The sequence below is a fragment of the Canis lupus genome, chromosome 6, assembly GCF_003254725.2.
Source record: "Canis lupus dingo isolate Sandy chromosome 6, ASM325472v2, whole genome shotgun sequence".
NCBI classification, from domain to species: domain Eukaryota; kingdom Metazoa; phylum Chordata; class Mammalia; order Carnivora; family Canidae; genus Canis; species Canis lupus.
The window spans coordinates 18,369,110-18,390,938 of NC_064248.1; the positions used below are offsets into that span (position 1 = coordinate 18,369,110).

Consider the following 21,829-nt stretch of genomic DNA (forward strand, 5'->3'; position numbering starts at 1 on the left):
GCCTGGGGTGTGATCCTGGAGTCCCGGGATCAAGTCCCACATCGGGCTCCCTGCGTGGAGCCTGCTCCTCCCTCTGCCTGTGTCTCTGCCTCTCAAGAATAAATAAATAAAATCTAAAATAAATAAATAAACCAAATTAAAAAAAATAACAGCTAACATTTATGAACCACATAAAGTATTAAGATCTTGGGGCACCTGGGTGGCTCAGTGGTTGAGCATCTGCCTTTTGTTCAGGCTGTGATCCTGGGGTTCTGGGATCGAGTCCCTCATCGGGCTCCCCACAGGGAGCCTGCTTCTGCCTCTCTCTGTGTCTTTCATGAATAAATAAAATCTTTTTAAAAAGTACTAAGATCTTTATGTATATATGGAGACTCATCTAAACCTCACAACCAGCTTGGGAGAAGTTCATATTATTCCCATTATGTCCCTTAAACTGATACTCAGAGAATTTAAAATTAGGTGATATGCCTGGTGTCACACAACTAAGAAGTGGCTTAGAGATACCTGTCTGGCTCCAGAACATTCAGTAAATATTTGTTGAGCATCTCCTTTGTGCTTGGCACTGTTCTTGGATCTGGAGTCCATTCAGGAACCAAACAAACAGACCTGCCCTCAAGGAGCTTATATTCTAGTTTGGAGGCAGACAATCAGAAAGGTAGCTAAGAGATGTAGGTAAGAGGGTACGAAGTCCTAGAGAGGAAAGCAAAGCAGGGAGAGGTGAGGAAATGTTGGGGATGAGGGAGGAAATTATAGATGGTTGAGGGGTCAGGAAAGGTTGCCTAAGGACGAGGCAACAGGCAGGTAGATATTATGGTGGAAGAGCTTTCCTGGCAGAGGCTGAGGGAACAGTGAGGAGGCCAGCGTGACTGCAGAGTGGAGGGGGAGGGCAAGGCGCAGGAGGAGCCAGAAGAAGCACGGAGTAAGTGGCAGCATGTAGGGCCTTGGAGGCCATGGCAGGACCTGGCCTTCACTCTGTGACATGCACTCCAAACCCCCGACTGGAGCAAACCCTTCCTGAAACTAACCCACGTGCCAGGCTCTGGGAGGTGAAGAGACAGCATGAACCTGATCTAGCTTACCCTTAAGAGACTTGGAGTCCAGTCCCCCACAGCAATTCCACCACTGTCCTAGGCGTGGGGCTGAGGAGTAAGGGCTGAGGGAAGCCTTAGAAGCTTCTGGAAAAGGACTGGGCATGCACTGCAGATTCCCCCGTGCTGCAGTGCTCGCCTGTCATGGCCCCATGTGAGCAGAGGTGAGGGAGCAGGAAAGCTGAGAGAGATGTTCAGAACTGCAGCCAGAGCCCAGGTTAGGTTCTGTGGTATCCTTCTACCTGGCCTTGCCCTGCGAACTGTATGTGAATGGTGGGAAAGTGGCCAGAATGTTCCCTGAATCCTAGATATGGAAGCCTGAGTAAAGACCTTCATCTCCAAGTCTCCATTTTTTGTTTTTTAACCTGTAAAACTGGGGCTACCATTCCCTTTCTGCTCAGGACTTGCAGAGACTAACATTAACAGCAAACCTTCCGGGAGGGTACTCCGCGCCATTCACATTCACTTAATCCTCACAGTGATCCTACAAGGCAGGTACTAGCACCACCCTCTTTGTAGATGAGAGATCTGAAGCACAGAGAGGTAAGCAAAGCACTTTGCCCAAAGTCACAAAGCAGTGTCTGGGAGTCGTGGTTTTTGATGCTAAAATATGTTAACTGGGGGCCTCGCCACCTCTCCTGGAGACACTTGGGGTCAGGGCCAGCAGATATCTGGGCTCTCAGGGTGGGAAGATCTCCCTGCAGGATAGTGGGCCCTGGCTAGGGAATGGGGGGCCTTCCTGATATGATGGGGTGGGTGATCTGACAGATGCAGAGGAACTACCCTTGGAGAGAGGGGGGATTTGAGCAGCCTCTCTGAGGCCTTACCAGGAGATGAGGCGGCTCTGTCCTGTCCAGGCTCCTACCCCGGTCCTTTCAGGGCCATCTCAACAACCAGGGGCAGTTGGAACATTCTCCGGCTAAAGTTGCAGGGGAGGAGAGCTGGTGCAGTGGGGAGTCCCCAGGCTTCCTCCCGCCTGGACCAGCTCATCTGCAAACCCCTCAGGGTGTGGCCCAGGTGACAGTGCAGACACTTAGGTAGCAGGCACTGCTAAAGTACTTTACCTGTAACAGGCTCATTTAGGCCTCGCCATAACTCTTGAAGGTAGGAGCTACTATCACCCCCATACTGCATCAGAAGAAACTAAGGCACAGGACAACTGCCTTGTCCAAGGTCACATAGCTCGGAAATGGTACAGGTGGGATTTGAACCCAGGAAGTTCAAATGCCAGTTTCACTTTGGTGGCTCACAGAGGGCGGTCAAAATCCTCCCTCTGGGTTAATGTGGTGCTGTTCTCAGCAATAAATGAGAAAGCAGTGCCCAGTGTCCAGCATGGAGCACTTGACATTGAAAAATGCTCCACCGCTTCCTCCCAACCCTGATATTACACGGCTCCCCATGTGGGGGCTGAGCTGGGAATCTGTTCTCTCTTCAGACTGAAGCCAATCTATGGCAGGGAGACAGGAGGGGCTCTAACTGGACCCTTCAGACCTATTGCTGCTGCTTCCTTAGGCCAGAAAGGGGGCTCAGGGAGCATGAGAGGGAGTAGGTGGTTTGGGTAAGACTCAGGATCTGTTGGAGGTGCTGGTCCTGGCTTTGGCCTGATGCCCAACTGCCTGGGGCAGAAAGCCTGGGAACTCACTCAGCAGAAGCCTGGCAGGTACCTCACCTAGAAAGCAGAGGTGAGATGGAGGAGGACCTCAACGACAGAACTCTGGCCAAGCTGCCCTAGATCGCACCCCCAGAGCCTCAGCGCAAGGTTCTGGAAGGGCCCTCATAGCCTCTCAGGCTTGAACCCCACTCCACCCCACCCTCACCAGCAGCACCAAGACGCTTCATGCTCTCAAGCACCACACTGTACCAGCTCTCAAATGCTCCCTTCCCCTTTTGTGGGGACAGCAGAAGCCCTGTGGTCTCCCCAGACTGGCTATGGGGAAACCAAGGTGGCATTACCACCAAGGCTTAGTCACCCACTTGCCAATGCCCCTTTTAATAAAAGCCAATAGTGGGCAGCCCTGGTGGCCCAGTGGTTTAGCAACGCCTTTGGCCCAGGGCGCGATCCTGGAGACCGGGGATCGAGTCCCGTGTCGGGCTCCCTGCATGGAGCCTGCTTCTCCCTCTGCCTATGTCTCTGCCTCTCTCTGTGTCTCTCATGAATAAATAAATAAAATCTTAAAAAAAAAAAAAAAGCCAATAGTTATTGAGCTTTTTCATGTGCCAGACCCAGTCTCTCTTCATGCTTTAGCTCACTTAATCCCCCAGATGACCTTGAGGTGGGTATTATCTTTGTTTTCCACGGAAGTAAACGGAAGCTCAGGGAGGATAAGTAACTTCCTCAAGGTCACCCAGCAGCTAAGTGGAAAACCCTGGCAGAGTCCAGAGCCTGTGATCTCAACCATGGTGCTCTGCTATCTCCCTTGACCTCGGGCTGCTACAGACCTTCATCCAGGAAGATGGCACACTCCCTTCCAGGGCAATGCCCCATGGCTGGGGCCCAGTGCTGGCCCCTGGCCCCTGGCCCAGCCGCTTGGCAACACCCGTTGGTTTTATTAATATTTAGGAAATGTCAATAATTTTGAGTGACTCCTGCGTCTCGGCCCCCACCTTTCCTGCCTGACCAAAACTTAGAGTAGCCTGGACTCAGTCCTAGAAAGTCAGAGCAAGAAGGAGGCTTATAGAAGAAAGAACCTGAGAACCTCAAGTCATATTCCTCTCTGGACACATGGGTAAACTGAGGCCCAGAGAGCAGCAGTCCCCAAGAGACTTCAGCAGTAGCTGGGCCTAGAGCCTTGGACTTTTGCTCCTGAGCAAGTGGGACAATTAAAAGCAAGTTTTTGGTGGCTGAGTCCTTCTGGCACAATGAGCGGTCACAAGACAGAGCCTGGAGTCAAAGTGGGGCCCGGCTGGGGTGCTCTGGCTGGAGGGATTCAGGTTTACTTTACCACTTAGCCCCAGAGGGATACTGCCCTGTGCCTGTTCTAACTTGGCCATGGGGGAGGCAAGGAACACCCACGTGTGCAAAACACACAGACGAAGGTCACCACTGAGCAAACAGTTTTTGGCTTCCAACCTGGGCTTGCAAAGCCAGATGCCTACGAGAGGGGCCAGCAGGTCACGTAAATGAATGAGCAGGCCAGGTGAGGCCTTGGGGTGAGCTGGAGGGCAAATGCCCTAAAGAAGGTGGTGATTCTTCAGCTCTGGCCTGGGGATGCCACGTCATCTGATGTCTTCAAGAGGATCCAAAAATCAGTATTCGTGTATGAAACTGTGTTTTTTTCAACACTGGCAACAAATGCAAACATGAGAAAAATACTATTTGGATCAACAGAATGCATCTAGAAGCTGTATCTTACAATAGGTGCTGTACAATACTCTGGCCTCTAGGATGGGCAAAGCCATTGTGGTGTGGACAAGATAGACCTGGTTCCATCTCCTGGAGCTCAGGGTCTAGATGTGGGGACAAGGTCTCCTAGCACATGTAGACACGTGTGACTGTCTCCAAGCCACCAACCATCAACTAGTCCAAATCAGCTCTGCACTCTGTGTCCCAGGCCAGTTCAGGTCAAAAGAGGAGGTGGAGGCAGAAGGCTGCCCCTAAGCCATCCTATGGCAGGGCTTCTCAGGGTGTGGGAACAGCCCCCAGTGAAGGGAGGGAGTCTGAAGACACAGAAGAGAAGAGCCAGAAGTATAAGATGGTGAGGAGTGAGAGCTGACATCTGAGAGGTGGGGTAAGGCCACAGCCATGAAGGGCTTGGACTTGTGCTTTATTCCAGACTCAGTGGGGAGCCACTGCAGGTTAATGAGGAGGGGAGATCTTACTCCTTGTCCCTTCTGGCCTCTTTGATGGTTTTCGCTAGTCGCAGTGACTCTAATCTCTGCAATTTGGCCTCTCGCTCCACTCCCTTGCCTGTGGGTCATATGGTAAGGCTCTGGGCTCCTGGGAACCCCCTGAAAATGAACTCCTTCGGAGAGGAAGAGGGAGAGGACACACCTGGGTGCTCTTCGTGCCCCAACTGTGATCTATATACTGCAGAGTGAGTGGCTCACTCTCTGTCATTATCTCTGGGGGATGCCACGCACTTGCCCAAGGTCACCCAGTCTTCAGAGCAGCTGGCTCCTTCACTGCCTGGGCTGAGGGTGGCTGCCTCAAACTGTCCTTGAATTTGCAGGAAGGGTTGCCAAAGGTCTGGCCTGAAGCACTCCCAACCTCTTCTCCTGCTAGTCACATCCCCTCCCTTGGGTCAATTCCAGCAGCAGGTGGGGTGGGGGCACCTGGTATTGGGAATAGTGGAGTAAAGGGATCAGCCCCGGCCCAGGGGTCCCCAGTCTGCAGCAGGATGAGGATCAGGTGCTTCAGATGTGGGGTCAGAGCTGGTCAGCGGGACCTGACTGGGCCTACCTTCACTGGCCCAACCCAGAGTGGCCTGGGCAAACAGAACAGACCGGGGTCTTCTGACCAACAGATCAAGAAAAGCGGATTGGGATGATGTGGGGGAAAAAGCCCTGGACTCCAGTGCCAGGCACATCACAGACACTAACTAAAGGTTTGTTGAATAAATAAATGAACAAAGGAACTCCCAGTGGAGCTACCTGTACCAAGTCCTGCCTTCCTCAGCGTCACTGCTTGCCTGCAGAGGGCTCAGAGAGGAAAGACTGGGGGAACCCCAGGAGCCCAGAGTGTGTTCCCTCAGCCACGTCCAGTCCCTTCTTGGGATCTCTGATCCAGAATTTCAGGGTACAACATCCCCGGGCCCTCTCATTTTCCCATGAGCTGCAGGGTCTGGGGTTTGGGACTTCACTGAGGGCTGGGCTGGGCTGCTGCTTTGTATAGCCTGCAAAGCTAAAGCAAGGACCTAGAATGCTTGCTTGGTTGTCCAGGACACACTGATCCAACCTGAGGTTTGGCCCTGGATATTTTGGAGGCCAGGAGGAGAAGGGAAGGTCTTGGGTTTGCTAGCCCTAGGGCACATGCGGACAGAAAGGTGCCCTGACCTGAAATGGCTTCTTTGCCCAGACTACCTCTCCTCCTCAGAAATCACTGCCTCACTTTGGAGAGAGCCGTCCCCGCCTGCAAAACATACAAAGTATGACTTGGGGGAAGACCCTCCCTGTGGCCTGGGTGGGGGGCAATGGGATCGCAGAGAAAAGATGGGATGATTCCCACCCATTCTCTCAAACACACCCCTTCCCTACCGTTTCACAGACAAAGACACACACCCGAAGCCCCAGCCATCACCCTAGGGCCCCAAGCCACAGGCTCCCTCACCTGGGCTCATCCCCAATCTCCCCTTCCCAGGGGGGACTTCACTTGAGAACTCAGCCCGGCCGGGGGGATGGGGTACAGATACTCCAACGGCCCAGAGTCCAACAGCTCCCGGCTCACAGTTTACAGAGGTGGGGGGGGCTCTCCACCCTCTTGCCCCCCTCTCCGAGCACAAGGTGGCTCTGCCACTACGCCCCCCCCACCCCCCGTGGGGCCGGGGAGCAGCGCCCAAACCCCAGGGCTAGGGTGTGAGGTGGGGGAAGGGAGAGGAGGAGGGGGCGGCTCCTCCGAGCGAGACACAAAGAGACGTCCTTCAGCCTCCGCTCCATGGCGACGCTGGGGAGGGGGCAGTGTGCGCCCGATACCTCCTTCCCCACCTGCAGGGTTAGGGGCGTCGGTGGCCACTCACCTGGGCCCGGCTTCCCTGGGCTGGGGCCGCGGGGACGCCGCGGCGGGGGGCCTGGGCGCCGTCTCGGTTTCCTTCGGCCCGGCCCGGGGGGGCTCAGGGCGCCACAACCATGGGCTGGGATGCGGAGGGCGCCGCGAGGGCTCGGCCGCCCGGGTCCTGGAGCTCTGGGGGGGCCCCGAGGCCTCCTGCTGGTGAGGGGCAGCTCCCGCTGTCCTCGGTTCCCTAGATTCGGGGTTCCTGTGTACCGGAATTGGGGGGTCCAGGAACCCGCTGAGCTAGGGGCGTTCTGAGCTGGGTCCTCGTGTCTTGAGGTGTGCAGTTGTGATGACCAGGCTCTTGGCAGGGGGTCCCGGCAACCCCGGACGGGGGGTCACTGCGTTCTGGGTCTTGGGGGGCCCGGACTGAAGAGGGGGCGTCTTGGCCGTACCGTAGGGAGGTCACTGTCTTCTGAATACGGAGGAGTCTCCGCTTTCCCCAGCGGGGGGTCGCTCTCTGTTGGATCTGGAGGGGTCTCCCGCTTTCCTGCGGGGGGGTCTCCGGGTCCTGGACGTGGTCGGGGGGGACCCCGCGCTGCCCGGCTGCGGGGGCTTGCCGAGCCCCGGCCACCGGCAGGAACCGGGAGGAAGCCCCTCAGCCGCTGGGGGGCTCCGTCGCCGCCGCTACGAGCACCCCGGCTCTGCGGGCCCGGCCCCCGGCCTGATCCGGGCTCTGGCTGCGGCTCCGGCTCCGGCTAGCGATCCGCCGGGTGCTCGGGCCCCGGCCCCGGCGCCCGCCCGGGCAGCGCTCCATCGCTGCATCGCGGCTCCGCCCTCCGGCCCGCGCGCACCTGCCCGCCCGGCCCGCGGCTCCGCCCTCCGCCCCGCGCGCCGCCGCCCGCCCCTTTGTCCGCCCCGCGTGGCGCGCGCTCCCGCGCACGCGCACTCCCCGCGGCGCGCGCTCGCCCCCCCGCCGCGCCCCCCCCCCCCGCCGCGGGGCGCAGATTCTCCCCGCGCGGAGCGGGCGGCGCCCCCACCCCGCCTTCCGGCCGCGCCGGGTCCTAGCGCCCGAGGCTCCCGCTCCGTCTTCCCGCCCCCCGTCTTTTCTAGGTCAGAACCCACGAGGGGGCGAGAACGAGGTTAGAGAGGACTCGGGGGAGTCTGAGAGGGTCACCTGGTCCCCGCGGGACCAGACTGCCCCAGACTGTCCCAGTCTGTTCTTGTGGGGCGGAGCTTGTGTCTGTTTCAAGGAGGGAAACAGTCAAGCTCTGCAATCGCGTGTGCATCTGTCTCCATTCATCCCATCAGTCGGTCCTATCCGGCCGCCGCCGTGCATCCATCCATGCACCCATCCATGAACCCATCCATGCACCCATCCATGCACCCATCCATGCACCCATCCATGCATCCATCCCTCCATCCTATTTTGAGCTAGACTTGAGGCAATTACCGGTCTACTCAGGGAAGCATAGGGGAAGAGGTCGCGAGCTGGGGGGCTTGGGGGCCGTGTCCAGCCCAGGTCCAGCTTGTGACCCCCGCTGTGAGCAGTGGCTAGTGGTGGGATACAGCTGATATGCACAGTGCTCACTGGAGAGAAGGGAGGAAAGGGGATTCCAAACAGAGGAGCAGTGTGTGCAAAGACACTACCCGGTGGATGAAGGAGCATCATCGTCTGACACTGGAGATTGGCAGCCCGAAAGGAAGCAGGGTAGATGACGAGGGCGGGGGAATTAGATAGGGACCACTCGTCCTCCCAGGCTCTATTCTGCCTCTTTCTCAGACACATCCAGGCTGCCCCAGCCACACTTGTTTCATTAATGAGAAAGCCCCCCCCCCCCCCCACACACACACACAAACACACCCGGCACCTTCCCTATTTCTTCTCTTTGTTCAGGCTGTTTTCTCCACCCAGCATACTCTTCCCAACCACCCTGACTGTGTCTAGATCGTTTAGAACCAGGGATGGCAGACTCAAGTAGCTATAGATCACATAAATTAGTGACTGGGGTCAGGCATCAGGTGACTGCAAGTAAGTGGTGGAGATGAGGCAAAGTGGAGCATCATGGGCCTGTAGGGACAGATGATCTTTCAAGAGAAGCAGGAAATCCATATCCTAACACAGAGTCTTCCAACTTTTCAGTATTTGAAACAAATCCCCAAGTTTAGAAATAGAGAATGGGACAAATAAAACATACTTTGGAGCCAAATCTAACCCGTGGGCCATCATTTTGCAACCTCTGCTACTGAGAATACTGCCTCAGTTCCCCTTTTCTCCCTCCTGCTTCTATCCAGCCACTTTTGTTCTAGAATCCAAGTACTATGCGATCATCAATCAGCTCTGTAAAACACAAAGTAGATTTGGTTGCTCCTCTGAGTAACATTGCCAAGGATGCCCTGTTACCTCCAGGGCGGAAAATCTAACCTCCTTGTTCTGGTGTTCAAAGCCTGTAACCTTTGGGGTTTCTACCCCTTCCGCTAATGAGGTCCCTTCTTCTTCATTAAGCCTTGACCTCAGCCCGTGTTCTTAATATGTGCTTTCTCCTACCTCTGTGCCTTCATACACTTGGTTTCCTTTGTCTAGAACATCTTTCCTCTCTTCTTTGTTCTCTAAACAAGTTATCTCCCCACCCCCAGATATCTTTGTCTGCCTTTCCTCTCTCACCCTTCCTGTCCTGCCAATGTTCCAGAGTTTCAAATTTCAGCCTTTGTTCTACTCCTCTCCAAGTAAGGCCTGCTTGCCCCAAACAAATGGAGGGGTTTGAGTTGTGGGGCAGAAAGAAGTGAAGTGGGAGATCAGAGAGGGAGGAAGAGGGAAGAAAATATCTTCCTGTGTCTAGTAACCAAGTCCCAGAACATTAGAATTTAGAGTGCATTTTCCTCTCGTTATGAAAAAACAAAACAAAAAAACAAAAACAAAAACAAAAACAAAAAACAAAACAAAACAAAACAAAAAAAAAAGGAGGCCTGGAGAAGGGCAGGAACAGAATCTGGCCTTGAAATGCTCCCAACCGTGGTCATCAAAGGTTATCAAGGCCACTTTGGATGGAATCCTTCCCAGATTCCTTGCTTAGGAATTTGATTATCCACAATGCAGTTAGAAAACGTTGGCCAAAAAGCATGGTGGGTATTCAAGTCCCCTTCCCCCCACCCTAGGCTCTGCAGAGTGAGAAGTCCTGGTCCTCAAAGGGGGCACACTCTTATAAGGGGTCCCATCAAGGGTCCCGTCAACATTTAAGCTGCAGCTGCTGCCAGGGCATTTTGGGCTCCATGTGTTCATAACCAGCAGGCAAGAAGAGTCACTTCTCTGGCAGCAATCATCGAAGCTAATTAGTTTCTAGAAGTTACTACAGAAGTACCCTGATCAGTTACTAGAAGAAGGCAGGGCTGCTCTTACAAAAGGAGAGCAGGGACAAATACATGTGGAACCCAGTGATCCATTAGAGTGATCCATTGGTTATGATAACCAAGAGTTTTAGACCCCTCAGGAGGGAAACCTTGGATCACACCACCGAGTGATCCTTCAGGACCTGTCAAGTTGAGAGGCACCTGGGTGGCTCAGTGGTTGAGTGTCTGCCTTTGTCTCAGAGCATGATCCTGGGGTCCTGGGATCAAATCCAGCATTGAGCTCTCTGCGAAGAGCCTGCTTCTCCCTCTGCCTATGTCTCTGCCTCTCTCTCTGTGTCTCTCATGAATAAATAAATAAAATCTTTAAAGAGAGAGAGACTGGAGGCACCCATGGAGGAGCTGTGTGGCCAGAGGAGTGGGATGTGGCAGCCATGAAAATGGACCATCCAGACCACAGGGGTTGGTGGGACGGGATGGTGACTGCCCAGAGCAACAGCGGTGGAGGCTCTCCAGAGTTCACAAAGAAGTCTCCACTTTGCTCCCTTCTAGCTGATCCCCATCAATGACTGAGTGCCTCGAAGACACAGAAGTGCCCAGATCCCTAGAGACACAGAGCATCCCCAATGGGCAGCTGGGGATCAAGGCCTTCCCATTGGCTCCATCAAACTCTCTTAACATTCTTATCTCACCTTCCTTCCTTCTTTCCCTCTTCCATGCTTTAGATTTATTGAGCCTCATCGTTCACCCAGCCGCCTTTGGCTCCCTTCTGATTTTGCTACCCAAGCGTTTTCTCCCAATAAGATAGCTGCTTACACATCTGACCCCATCTTGGCCCACTTCTTGGAGAAATGAACCAACACAACACATCTGAACACAGGAACTAAAACAGCTATTCATAATGCTGCAGTCCTTTTCCCTTGACACCTGGGGATAATCCACTCTTGCCAGCTCAAAGTTTTGCACCCACAGCAATGCTGCCCTTCCAGAGAGGGTCTTGGTGGGTATGATCTGGATAGCCGAACACAAAGATAAAACGTCGCTATGATCTCCATAACAACACAGAAAAAACATCAGAAAACAGATAATCAGTTAGGTTTCCTCTGCCTGGGGCCCATACCCTCTTCAATGCTGGTGTGTCCTCACACTCCTGGGCAGTCAGTTTGCTGCTCCTGGCTCATGGACCGTGGGGCCAGGAATCTGTCCCAGACTTCCTTTTAGCTGCATCTTTTTTTTTTTTTAAGATTTTATTTATTTATTCATGAGAGACAGGGAGAGAGAGAGGCAGAGACATAGGCAGAGGGAGAGGCAGGATCCCCACAGGGAGCCTGATGTGGGACTCGATCCCAGGTTCCTAGATCACAACCTGAGGCAAAGGCAGACACACAATCACTGAGCCACCCAGGTGTCCCTTTGGCTGCATCTTATGTTCACTGACGTATCAGAAGTTTTTGCTACTGTTGGGGTTGGGGAAGGAATCAAAACAGAGTTCTTGTCCCCTAGAATGTATACATCATGTTTCAAACTATTTGAGTTTGGGTGACTCTCCTAGCTGTATGGAAAGTGATGTCTTGGCCATATCGGTAGTCCCCATGCTGGAGGTCATGATGGTGTCTGGGGATTTCCCCAGTCTGGTCTATGTTGTACGATGCTCCTTGTTGCTCATGACCCCAGTCACGACAAAGAGAAGGCATTCCTGGCTTGTTGGTCTGCATTACAATAGTGCAGGAAGAACCTTCTGACAGCCACCATTACGCCCAGGACACTGACACTGGTGACCAACTCACCAGTGTGGTCAGAGATCCTGGTGGCACTGGTGACTGGTTCATTCAGAGAGCAGATCACGTTTAGGAAACTGAAGATCATAATGACATGTTGAGCAAAGGTTTGGAAGCTGTTCACAGTCAAGAACAGGAGTATCCAGTGCCACCAGGAGACACGGGTCAAGCTATTGCCAATAACGAAAACCAACAGTTGCACCAGAACCCAAGATGGATCAGAAGGAAGACAGCAGAGCAGCCCAGGATGTACAACAGCTGGAGGTGATGGATCTTTAAATCTCTCATTACCTTTTTGGAGAATATATTCTGAAGTGAGAAACATAGTGTTCCAGCAAGAGTCCTGATGAGCTCCCCACCTCCCGCGTCAAAATACAACTCTGTGACCGCGGCCAGCAGGATGCCACTGATGATGGGAAGTACAGTATAATGGCACTGCAGAGAGGAAAGAACCTGCTTCTTTATGACATTGCCAAGCTGCTGAGTTGTACTTGGAGTGGCTTTGAAGGGAATTCTGCTCCTTGTAGCTGAAAGCTTGCCAACGGATATGAGAAGAATATCTCTAAAATCATGAGAGTGGTTGCTCCTGGAGATGGAATCCAGGAAATGGGCCTGGGGTCGGGGTGGATAATGGGAACTCATCTTTCTGTGTCATGTTTTTTCTTTTTTTCTTAAAAATATCTTACACCGGCGGCGAGGGGGTGGTGGGGCGCCCCTGGGTGGCTCAGTGAGTTGAGCATCCAACTCTTGGTTTGGGCTCAGGTCAAGAACTCATGGGTTGTGGGGGCCCTGGGCTCCTTGCTCAGCGGGGAGTCAGCTTGAAGGTTTTTTCTCCCTTTGCCCCTCCCCCCACTTGCATGCATGCTCTGCTTTCTCTCTCTCAAATGAATAAATAAATCTTTAAAAGAACATCTGACACAAATATGACAAAATGTTAACATTGATTCTAGTTGTGGATATGCACAGGCTTATACTTTGCTCTATTTTCTTTTACAATTTTCAAAATAATTAAAAATTACTTGGTGGAAGTCTTTTTAAATGAGATCCGGTGGGGGGAAAGGGGAGAAGAAAAGGAATAGGTTTCGCAGTATGTGATTCTGTGCTTCCTAAAGGAAAATCCAGGAATTCTCTAAAATGATCTCAACTTGTACTCTGAGAAACACAGGACTGAAAAGTAGTTTGGCTCCCTGGCTCCTGACACCTTAGGCCTCAGGGCGGGATGTGGCTGTTTCTCTGGGAAGTTGTGGAGCCAGGATCTGGTAGGTGCTCACCTCCCCACCCCCACGCTTATTGCAGGGGAGGAAGAAGCGTCCTCTGGAATCCTCACAGCAGAGCCAGGGCTGCTCAGAGCTTGTTCACTCCCAGTTCCTTCTTTGGGGATGGATCGCCAACGCCATCCCCAGGAACACAGGCATTTGGAAGGAGACAAGTGCTGTCTAGTACACATCCCCAGGGGTCTAGATTTAATGATGTCCTAGTTTGGGTTTCCCAGAAACAGACCCTGAGACAGGAATTGGAAAGGAAGTGGTTTATTTGGTAGGTGATCTCAGGTAGGGGAGGGGAGAAGTGAGCCAGGAAGGCAATGCCAAGCAAATTATCGCTGTGGGCAATAGGAAGGGAATCCCACTGGGGAGCTCTCAGAGACAAGTGTAGAATGTGTGTCTACATGCGCAGAGCACGTATTATACCCCAGCTCCTGTCAGTCACCAGTGAGAGCTCCCGCGGAGGCAGGCAGTGCTGTGGATGTGGGCAGAGCACGCGGGATCAGATAAGGCCCATAGGAAAGGTGATGAGGATGCTGGCAAGTAGAAGTGGAGGAGGGGCCCAGGAAGACTGGGTGAGGAAGCGACAGTGTGTGCCACCATGGCTAGCACTTACTGCGGTGCCCTGGGGCTGGCATGACACTCACGTAGTCCAAGTAGAGTAGAACTCTCTTTCCAGCATCAGCTCTCCCCCATCTCTTAGCAACAGAACCCCAGTTTTCCCTTGGGGACCCCTATTCCTTGACATATCTTTCCCCCCTTGTTGGGGGGAGGAGGGGTTCATCCGTTTGGCTGTAGGAGTGGACTTGGGACCCAGTGCCCACCAATTAATGTACGTCAGCCCCCTGGCCACCCTGATGTTTGGGAGATAGGTCTGTACCCCAAGCCAGGCCAATAGGATAGAACTCTCTTCCCACTGAAGTGAAAGATGTAAGTCTGGAGTTCATATTACCAGAGAGGCCCTCCCGGGGGGTGAAGCCAGAACAGTAGACAGCAGAGCCAAGAGATGAAGAACCAAAGTCCTCATGCCATTATTTAAGCCCCTGGATCCAGCCATACCTGAAGACTCTGGACTTTTTGGGTATGTACCGCCCTAAAGTTCCTTTTGTGCTTAAGTCCGTTGGACTTGGGTCTCTGCCACTCACAACTCCGAGTTCTTTATACTATGTATAAATGTGGATTTCTGCAGTGTTTAAAAATGCAGGGATAAATGAAAGATCCTGCCATCTATCCCCATACTCACTATTTCCTCAGCATGCCAGGTTGTGAAAGGGAATTCTCAGAGGGCGCTCAGCCTGCCCAGGAGCAGGGGTTTCAGATGCCTAGAGTTCAGCCTCTGCTCCCCAAGGGCACTTGTTCTTGGGGCCACTTGAGGAGCTCGGGGTGTTCATGGCAGAGCACGAAGGTGAGTTCCTGGGCTGCCACATGGGGACCCTTTCCCTTTAAGCTTCAGGAACCTCTGGGTTCTAGGCCAGGGCATGTATGCATTAATTCGTTCATTCATTCATTCATGCATGCATTCGTTCATTCACACTTGATAATGAGCACCTACCATAAAGGGGCATTAGGGTAAATAGATGAGCTACACAGACTGTCCTTGTCTTCAGGAGCTTCCAGCCTAGTGGGGGAGACACTGTATTAATCATACCAATAAATGTCAAATTCTGCCCAAGATCAGACTACAAAGGAGAGACAAAAGTCAGGGCTTTCTGGAGGAAGTGACGGCTGCACTGGGATGGCAAGGGGTGAGCAGGGGCCTTTACGTAGGTAAAGGGCCATCTCAGTGTTCAGGCCCCTGCTCCTCGCTTCGTGCTCACTCACGGGTATCAACCTCCGTGTCTCCCCTAGGGCCTGCTCAGCAGCTCAGACACACTTCCTTTTCCCACCTTCCGGAGCCCGTACCCCTCAACTCTAGGGAGCTCTGCTTCGTGTCTGACCTGCATCCTGCCTGCTGCCAGCACAGTGTACTCTCCTTGCTTTGGTCCCAGCAGAGGTGAAGGGCAGCTGAGCACCTGCCCCCCAAATGGTTTTCGTGTCACCTCTCTTCTCAGGGATGAGTCTCTGGACGTTCATTAGGTATCTAGGGTACATGCCAGGTACTTCCACAAGACTAGGCCTTCCCCCAGATGGGGAAACCGAGGCACGAGCTATAGAGGTCCTGAACAACAAAGCCTGCCTCTTCCATCCCTGGAGTAGGAATGGACACTGTGTTCTTCTCCCTTTAACGTCTCCCCGGCCAAGGGCTCTGCCCAGTAGGCAGCTTCCATCTGTTGCTGGCACTCCAGAGCCTGCCTGGGGAGGGGGTCTCCTTGACCCCCGGGGACAAGACCCTCTGGCCATCCCATCCCTTCCTCCAGCCTCTAACTCTCAGGAAACCTCTGTTCATCCCTGCCTGCTTATTTCACAAGCACAGATTTGTGCCTGGTCAAGTCCTCAGCATCGTACGCATATTAACTCATTCAGACCTCACAACAACCCTACAGTGAGTCTGTTGTCATCATGTCTGAGACACAGGAAGGCGACGAGTTTGCTGAAGTTCACACCCTAGCAGGGACTCGAACCCAAGCAGACTCCAGAGTCTGGGCCCCCAACCACCGCACCGCCTAGCCCATCCATCTCAGCCAAGCCGTCCTCACCTCCTCCTCTCCCCCAATTCCGTTCTACCTCATTCCCAGCTCTCTCCCACTTCCCCTCCCCATCACAGTTTCCTGATTTCTATCTATTCCTGCCTATGAGCTGCTGCCCTGCCCAGGAGGGGCCATTCTGGTGTCCAGGGGCAATGGTGGGGTTGGGCTGCTGTGGGGGGGTGGGGGGCTTGAGGGGAAGGGAAGGGACACAGGGCAGAGGTCTGGGTGCTGGAAGGGCCAGGCCACCCCCCCCCCCCCGCCCCCATCTGTTTCCAGCCTGCTGGTGGCTTGGCTGAGCCCAGGCCTGGAAGAGGTGGGCTGGGTGGAGCAGGAGGGGGCTGGGCGGAGCCGGGACTGCCAGCCCTAATTAAGTCAGTTAATTAGGTGGGGAGGAGAAGCCTGTGGGAGTTAATGAGCTTGGCTAATTAAGTGGATCTTGGAGAATGGCTCAAATTCTAATGGCTGGGGAGGGATAGGGGCTTAGGCGGGATGGAGGGAGGGGAGCTGAGATGCCTGGTGCCTCCCAGGTGTCACTAGGGTCTGTCTGCGGGACTCTGGGGGTCTGAGGCCACTACCAAGACCTGAGTGGCTATTGGGTGTGCAGCCATGCCAGGGATTGGTTAGAACTTAACCATCAAGATCTGACGCCCTCTCCAAGGCCCATACTATTGACATCTGGGTCTGAAGTCATTATTGAGGGCTGGTCCCCTGTCACTTATCCCTTTGGGGTTAAAGTTAGGTTCCTTTGGGGGATGTGGACAGAAATTGAGCCCTGGCCCAGGAACCTTTCAGAACAACCATGGCAATCCCTGTGTGCCATGCACATCTCCCACCGTGTTTAAGTTTGCAAAGCATTCCAGCTGTCACTGCCAGCAAGGAGATGTGTGGGGCCCTTGTCCCAGCTCACAGATGGGGCAACTGAGGCCAGGGAGGAAGGAGCTTGCCCTGGCTCATCCTCAGCCTCCTGCTCACAGCACATATCCAGGAGGCAGGGTCTTGGGGGACGTCAAGGGAATGTTCTCTTCCAGGCCTGAAGCCAGATGTTCCCAGAGCCTAGGGGCCCTCTCTTGCTTGAGCCCTGTTCTGCTTGTGGAATCCTCAATAACCACCTCCACTGCCACCACCATGGTTCCCGAGGGTAGAGCCCTTAGCACTGGTGACGTGTGAGTATGTGATACCAGGGCCAGCCACAGAATGTGGGCCTCTTGCTAAGAGCAGAACAAGGGGATCCCTGGGTGGCTCAGCGGTTTAGCGCCTGCCTTTGGCCCAGGGCATGATCCTGGGGTCCCGGGATCGAGTCCCGCATGGGGCTTCCTGCATGGAGCCTGCTTCTCTCCCTGCCTGTGTCTCTGCCTCTCTTTCTCTCTGTGTCTCTTATGAATAAATAAAATCTTAAAAAAAAAAAAGCAGAACAAAAGCTTTTCCCTTCTACCCAGCTCTCTCTCTCTCAGCCTGTCCTGAGGGTTTTTGTTTAGTTACTGTTCAGTGTCATGCTCCACTGGGCACGGGGACACGCGATACGCCAGTGCAGCCCCTCACAGGTGCCCGGGGCCACTGCACTACACACTCAGTGTGGGACCTGCCTGCACCCAGGCCTCTGGGACACCAAGGACAGCAGTGGTGACTGTGTGGGGCACAGAGTGGGTAGCTGGGAGCCCACGCAGTGGATGTGGGAGGGCGGGATGGTGCATGGCACACGCTCTATGGTCCCAGCAGCCTTTACTTACAAATTCTAAGATGAAGTTATTAAGAATTGCAAGATGCTAGTTACAGAGCAGCAAATCGAAGTTCGGGGCTCTAAGTGATGACACAGGTCATGCCCTGAGTGACACACAATCTGATAGTCCACACAGCCCCTCCGTGCACTTGTTGTCCTCATTTTTCCCATTTGTTCATTCGCTCACTTAATCACCATATATTTATTGAGTGCTTCCTCTATGCAATGAACAAATCAGAAAAAAGTCTCTGCCCTCATCCGTTCCAGTGGGGAGCAAAGAGGGGGGCAAGACAACAAACAGGGTGCCTAAGTAAATAATTGTGCTTCAAGGGATTCATGTGAGGGAAGAATCAAAGCCAAGAGGGACGGGAAGAACAGGGAAATCCTCATAGAGAAGGTTACATTTGAGCAGAAGCTTGATGAAGTTGAGGGAGGGAGCCGTGCAGTTATGGGGGGGGGGGGGCAGAGTCCAGGAGGCCGGCCAGGGGCAACAGCCAGTGCAAAGGCCCTGGGGCCAGAGTGTGCTTGGGATGTCAGGAACAATGAGGAGGCTGGTAAAGCACAGGAGGGGAGGAGAGGTAACAGGGACAGTTCACTCAGGGCCACCATAAGCCTTTGGCTTTGATTCTGAGTGAGGTGGGAGTCACTGGGGGGTTTTGAGCAGAGGAGGAATAAGCTATGTCTTAGGCTTTAACAGGGTCCCACTGGCTGCTGTGGGGCAGACAGCCTCTTGGAGTAGGGGGAGGAGAAATGAGGAGGTTTCTGCACCCAGCTGGGTGAGAGAGGACAATAACTTGGACAGTTGGACCAGGGCAGTGGAGGAAAGGTGGATCTGCTGGCAGATTGGACTATGGGGGTGATGGGTGTGTGCGTGCATGCGTGCGTGTGTGTGTGTGTGTAGTTTACCCTGGGCATCTCGACCACGAACCGGTGAGGACACCAAGCAGCTCTCTGGTCCCCAGGATTCCTTGCCCTTGAGGGTCTGCCGTCATTTGGGGAGCACTCCCATCCTCAGGCCAGCATACGCGTCGTGAAAAGCTTCCAGGAACTCTCAGGCCCAGGGCCACAGACTGAAATGTTCACAGCAGGCCCAGGGAGGGACTGGTTGGGGGCCACAGAGTGGTAAACCGGAGAGCCCTGGCTCACTGCGAGGGTGGCCTCCTCTCCCCTGCGACCTACTGTTGTCACATGGGAATGTAAACTCAGGCTCTCAGAGCCTCCAGTTGTTCAATGGAAGTTGGAAATCTAGATCTTAGGAAGTAATGCCCTGCTTTTAACAATATTGGCAAATTAGTGTTTAATGTCAGGGCAGGCTATACCTCTTTGTGAGCCCGAAGAAAGGACAGAGGGGCTGCTTCTGTGGGCCTCCTTCCCATGGAAACCTCTGCACCTGGGGTGTTTGCAGACTGGGAAACATAGATCTCCCTGGGGTGCGACATGATAAGCCAGCTCTTGACTGGTGTGGGAAGGAGCCAGGGTGGGGGGCAGATAGGGGAATGACTGGGAAGGAACACCCTCTCCGAGCCTCTTGGATACCAGGCAGTGGCACTGCATCAGGGATGATGTGGTGCCAGGCAAGGGTAGGTGTGGTCTCTTGGGCATCCCAGAGGAGGGAAGAAGGTACAGTGGCCAGTAGGGTGAGACCATGACCAAGAATAAGCCATAAGGTGAGATTTGCTCCAAGACAAGGGGACCAGCACGACTGAGCAGGAAGGGAAGACGGCTGGGCTTCTCCTTGTCCCTGCCCTAGAGACCACCCTCTACACCCAGAAAGCCCATCTCCACTTTCCTGGATCTGGGCTGGGCCAGGGGGGCTGCTTTTGAGAAGCAGAGAGAGACAGAGGCAACAGAAAAAGCTCTTCCACCATCACATCGGGTCGGCACCCCCCAGTGTGGCACCGTGCGTCCCAGGCATGACCTCATTCGGGCTGCCAACAATCTCAGAAGGTTGGAACCATGGGTGTGCCCATTTTACCGAAGGCGAAATTGGGTCACAGAGCTGTTGGGTAACCTGGCCAAGGTCACAGGCCTTGGAAGTAGTGAGAACTGCAGTTAAGCCCAGGGGTGTGTGGCTACAAAATCTGAAAGGTGAACATAGAAGGTGTCAGATGAAGATGCCCGAGGCTCACGACTGGCTGCCTGCTGGACCAGTCCCTGCATGTGTGGGCGCAGCGCTCCCTCTAGTGGCTGGTCCCACACAGTGCAGGGCGGACGGCGGGACTGGCTGGCTGGTCTCTCACACACATGCACGGACACGCTTGCACACACACCTGCTTACCATCTGGCTCAAGCTTACACCCCAGATCTCATAATGACCCCACACCTCACCCCCTGAGATCCCAGTGTCTCCCTCTCCCATCCTCTTCATCACTTACTCTGGTACCCACATGCAACAGCTCCTTGACCTCACCGAGGCCACCGGTCCACTGCCCATCAGCCCGTTCAGCCACCAGCATCCCTCTCGTCCTGTGTGGGCTCCGCACAACGTCACCGGAGCTGCTGTCCGGAACCCCCACTCCCGTGCCCACCTCTGCTGTCCCTGATCCTGCCTGCACTGAGCAAGCCAACTCTGCATGAGCGCCCCACACCTGGCTGCCAGCCTCTCTCCCGGTTCACGGTCCTGAACAGGCACGTGCTGCTGCCCCACGACCCCCGCTATGCCTGCCAGCTCCTTCCCCCCCTTTCTCCGAGATGGCAAACTTTCATTTGTCTGTGGACCCCCTGGGGATCACGTCTAACCCGCCCCCAGGTGGTGCCAGTGCCGCTGGTCTGTACACCCCACTCGGAGCAGCAAGGTCCTGGATGACTCCTTCCCACCTTCTCCTTTTCCTCCAACCGCGGCTCCCACTTCACTGAGAAAACAGATGGATCGGATTGCCTCCCGCCGTGAAAGCACAAACCCACCCAGCTGCTCACTTCTCACTTCCTCCCATCTGCTTTGGTCGGGGGAAGCCCTCCTCCTTGTGAGGCCCAGCCTCCCTTAGGACCCTGTTTCTCCAGGACTCCCCTCGCTCCCTATTCCACCAACCTTGCCCTTGTTCCAGGATCGCTCCCAGACACCTGCAGGCTCGGGCATCACCTCCTTTACCCCGCGCCTGGGGCGAAAAGCTCCTGGCAGAGCTGGCTTCTTGTCGCTGCCCTGCCACCTCCAGGTCTCTCCTTTGTTCTTACTGTTCTTTCCACTTTCCTTTTGTACATATAGCTTTGGTTTTTATTCCAGTTAAACGTGCCCATAGCTTAGAGTCAAGAAACATGAGCAGCCCCCACTGCCATGTACTGCTGCGTAAGGACAATCACTTCGACTCTTGCAGGGATTTTTATTTCAGCGTTTCCTACCTAGCACCTTCACATTGCTTCTTTCCAGTTTTAGGTTTTCCCTGTTAATTTCCCACTTTGGAAGATGAGGATTTAGCTCCCTTACGTCTGTCCCCCACACACTTCCTATTCCCGCCCTCCTAATACATCAGCGTCAGATTATTGCTGGTGCCTACATATCAAGGAAACCTTATGGATTTTACTTTTATCTTTTAAATATTTTTAAGTGTATTTGTTAGAGAGAGAGAGCAAGAGAGAGAGAGAGAGCAAGAGAGAGCATGAGCTGGGCTGGGGGAGAGGCAGATGGAGAGGGAGAAGCAGACTCCCCACTGAGCAGAGAGCCCGATATGGGGGTGGATCCCAGGACCCCAGGATCATGACCTGAGCTGAAGGCAGACGTTTAATCAACTGAGCACCCAGGCGCTCCTAGATTTTATTTTTTTAATCTCTATGCCCAACATGGGGCTCAAACTCATGACCCAATAAGAAGTTATATATTAACTAATTGAATTTAAATAAAATTTTTAAAAAAGGAGAAAACCCCACAAAGTAGCTGTACCATTTTGCATTGCCATCAGCAATGAATGGGAGTTCCCATTGGTCCGCATCCTCACCAGCATTTGTTGTTGTCAGTGTTTTGGATTTTAGCCATTCTAATTAGTGTGTAGTGGTATCTCATCAAGATCAAGAGTTGCATGCTCCACCCATGGAGACAGCCATGCACCTTTAGACTTTATCTTTTAGAATAATTTTAGGTTGAAAGAATTGTGCAGAAAGGACACACACCCTTCCTTCACGCCCCCAGTTTCCCTTATTATTAATGTCCTGCATCAGGACGGTACATTTGTCACAACAGATGAACCCATAGACATACTACTAATTAAAGTCCATAGTTTACCTGAAGACTCACTCTGTTGCACCTTCTATGGGTCCTGACAAATGCATAATGTCACAGACCCACCATTGCACTATTATACAGAATAATTTCATTGGCGTAAAAATCCCTTGCTCCACCGATTCATCCTCTTTCTCCCTCCCCACAAGCCCCTTGGC

The 21,829-nt window shown here is 53.7% G+C and overlaps 1 protein-coding gene across 2 annotated transcripts in view; it reads right to left on the reverse strand.

The window, feature by feature from the left end:
* SBK1 (SH3 domain binding kinase 1) overlaps positions 1 to 21,829 on the reverse strand; it is a 51,158-nt gene that overhangs the window by 16,693 nt on the left and 12,636 nt on the right. Inside the window, exon 1 of one of the 2 annotated variants that reach the window (XM_025415677.3) lies at positions 6,761 to 7,586. The exons of the other annotated variant lie outside the window; for it this stretch is intronic. The gene's annotated coding sequence lies outside the window, so the exon portion shown is untranslated. Of the gene's footprint in view, positions 1 to 6,760; positions 7,587 to 21,829 lie in introns of those variants that run through there. 2 annotated transcript variants of the gene reach the window in all.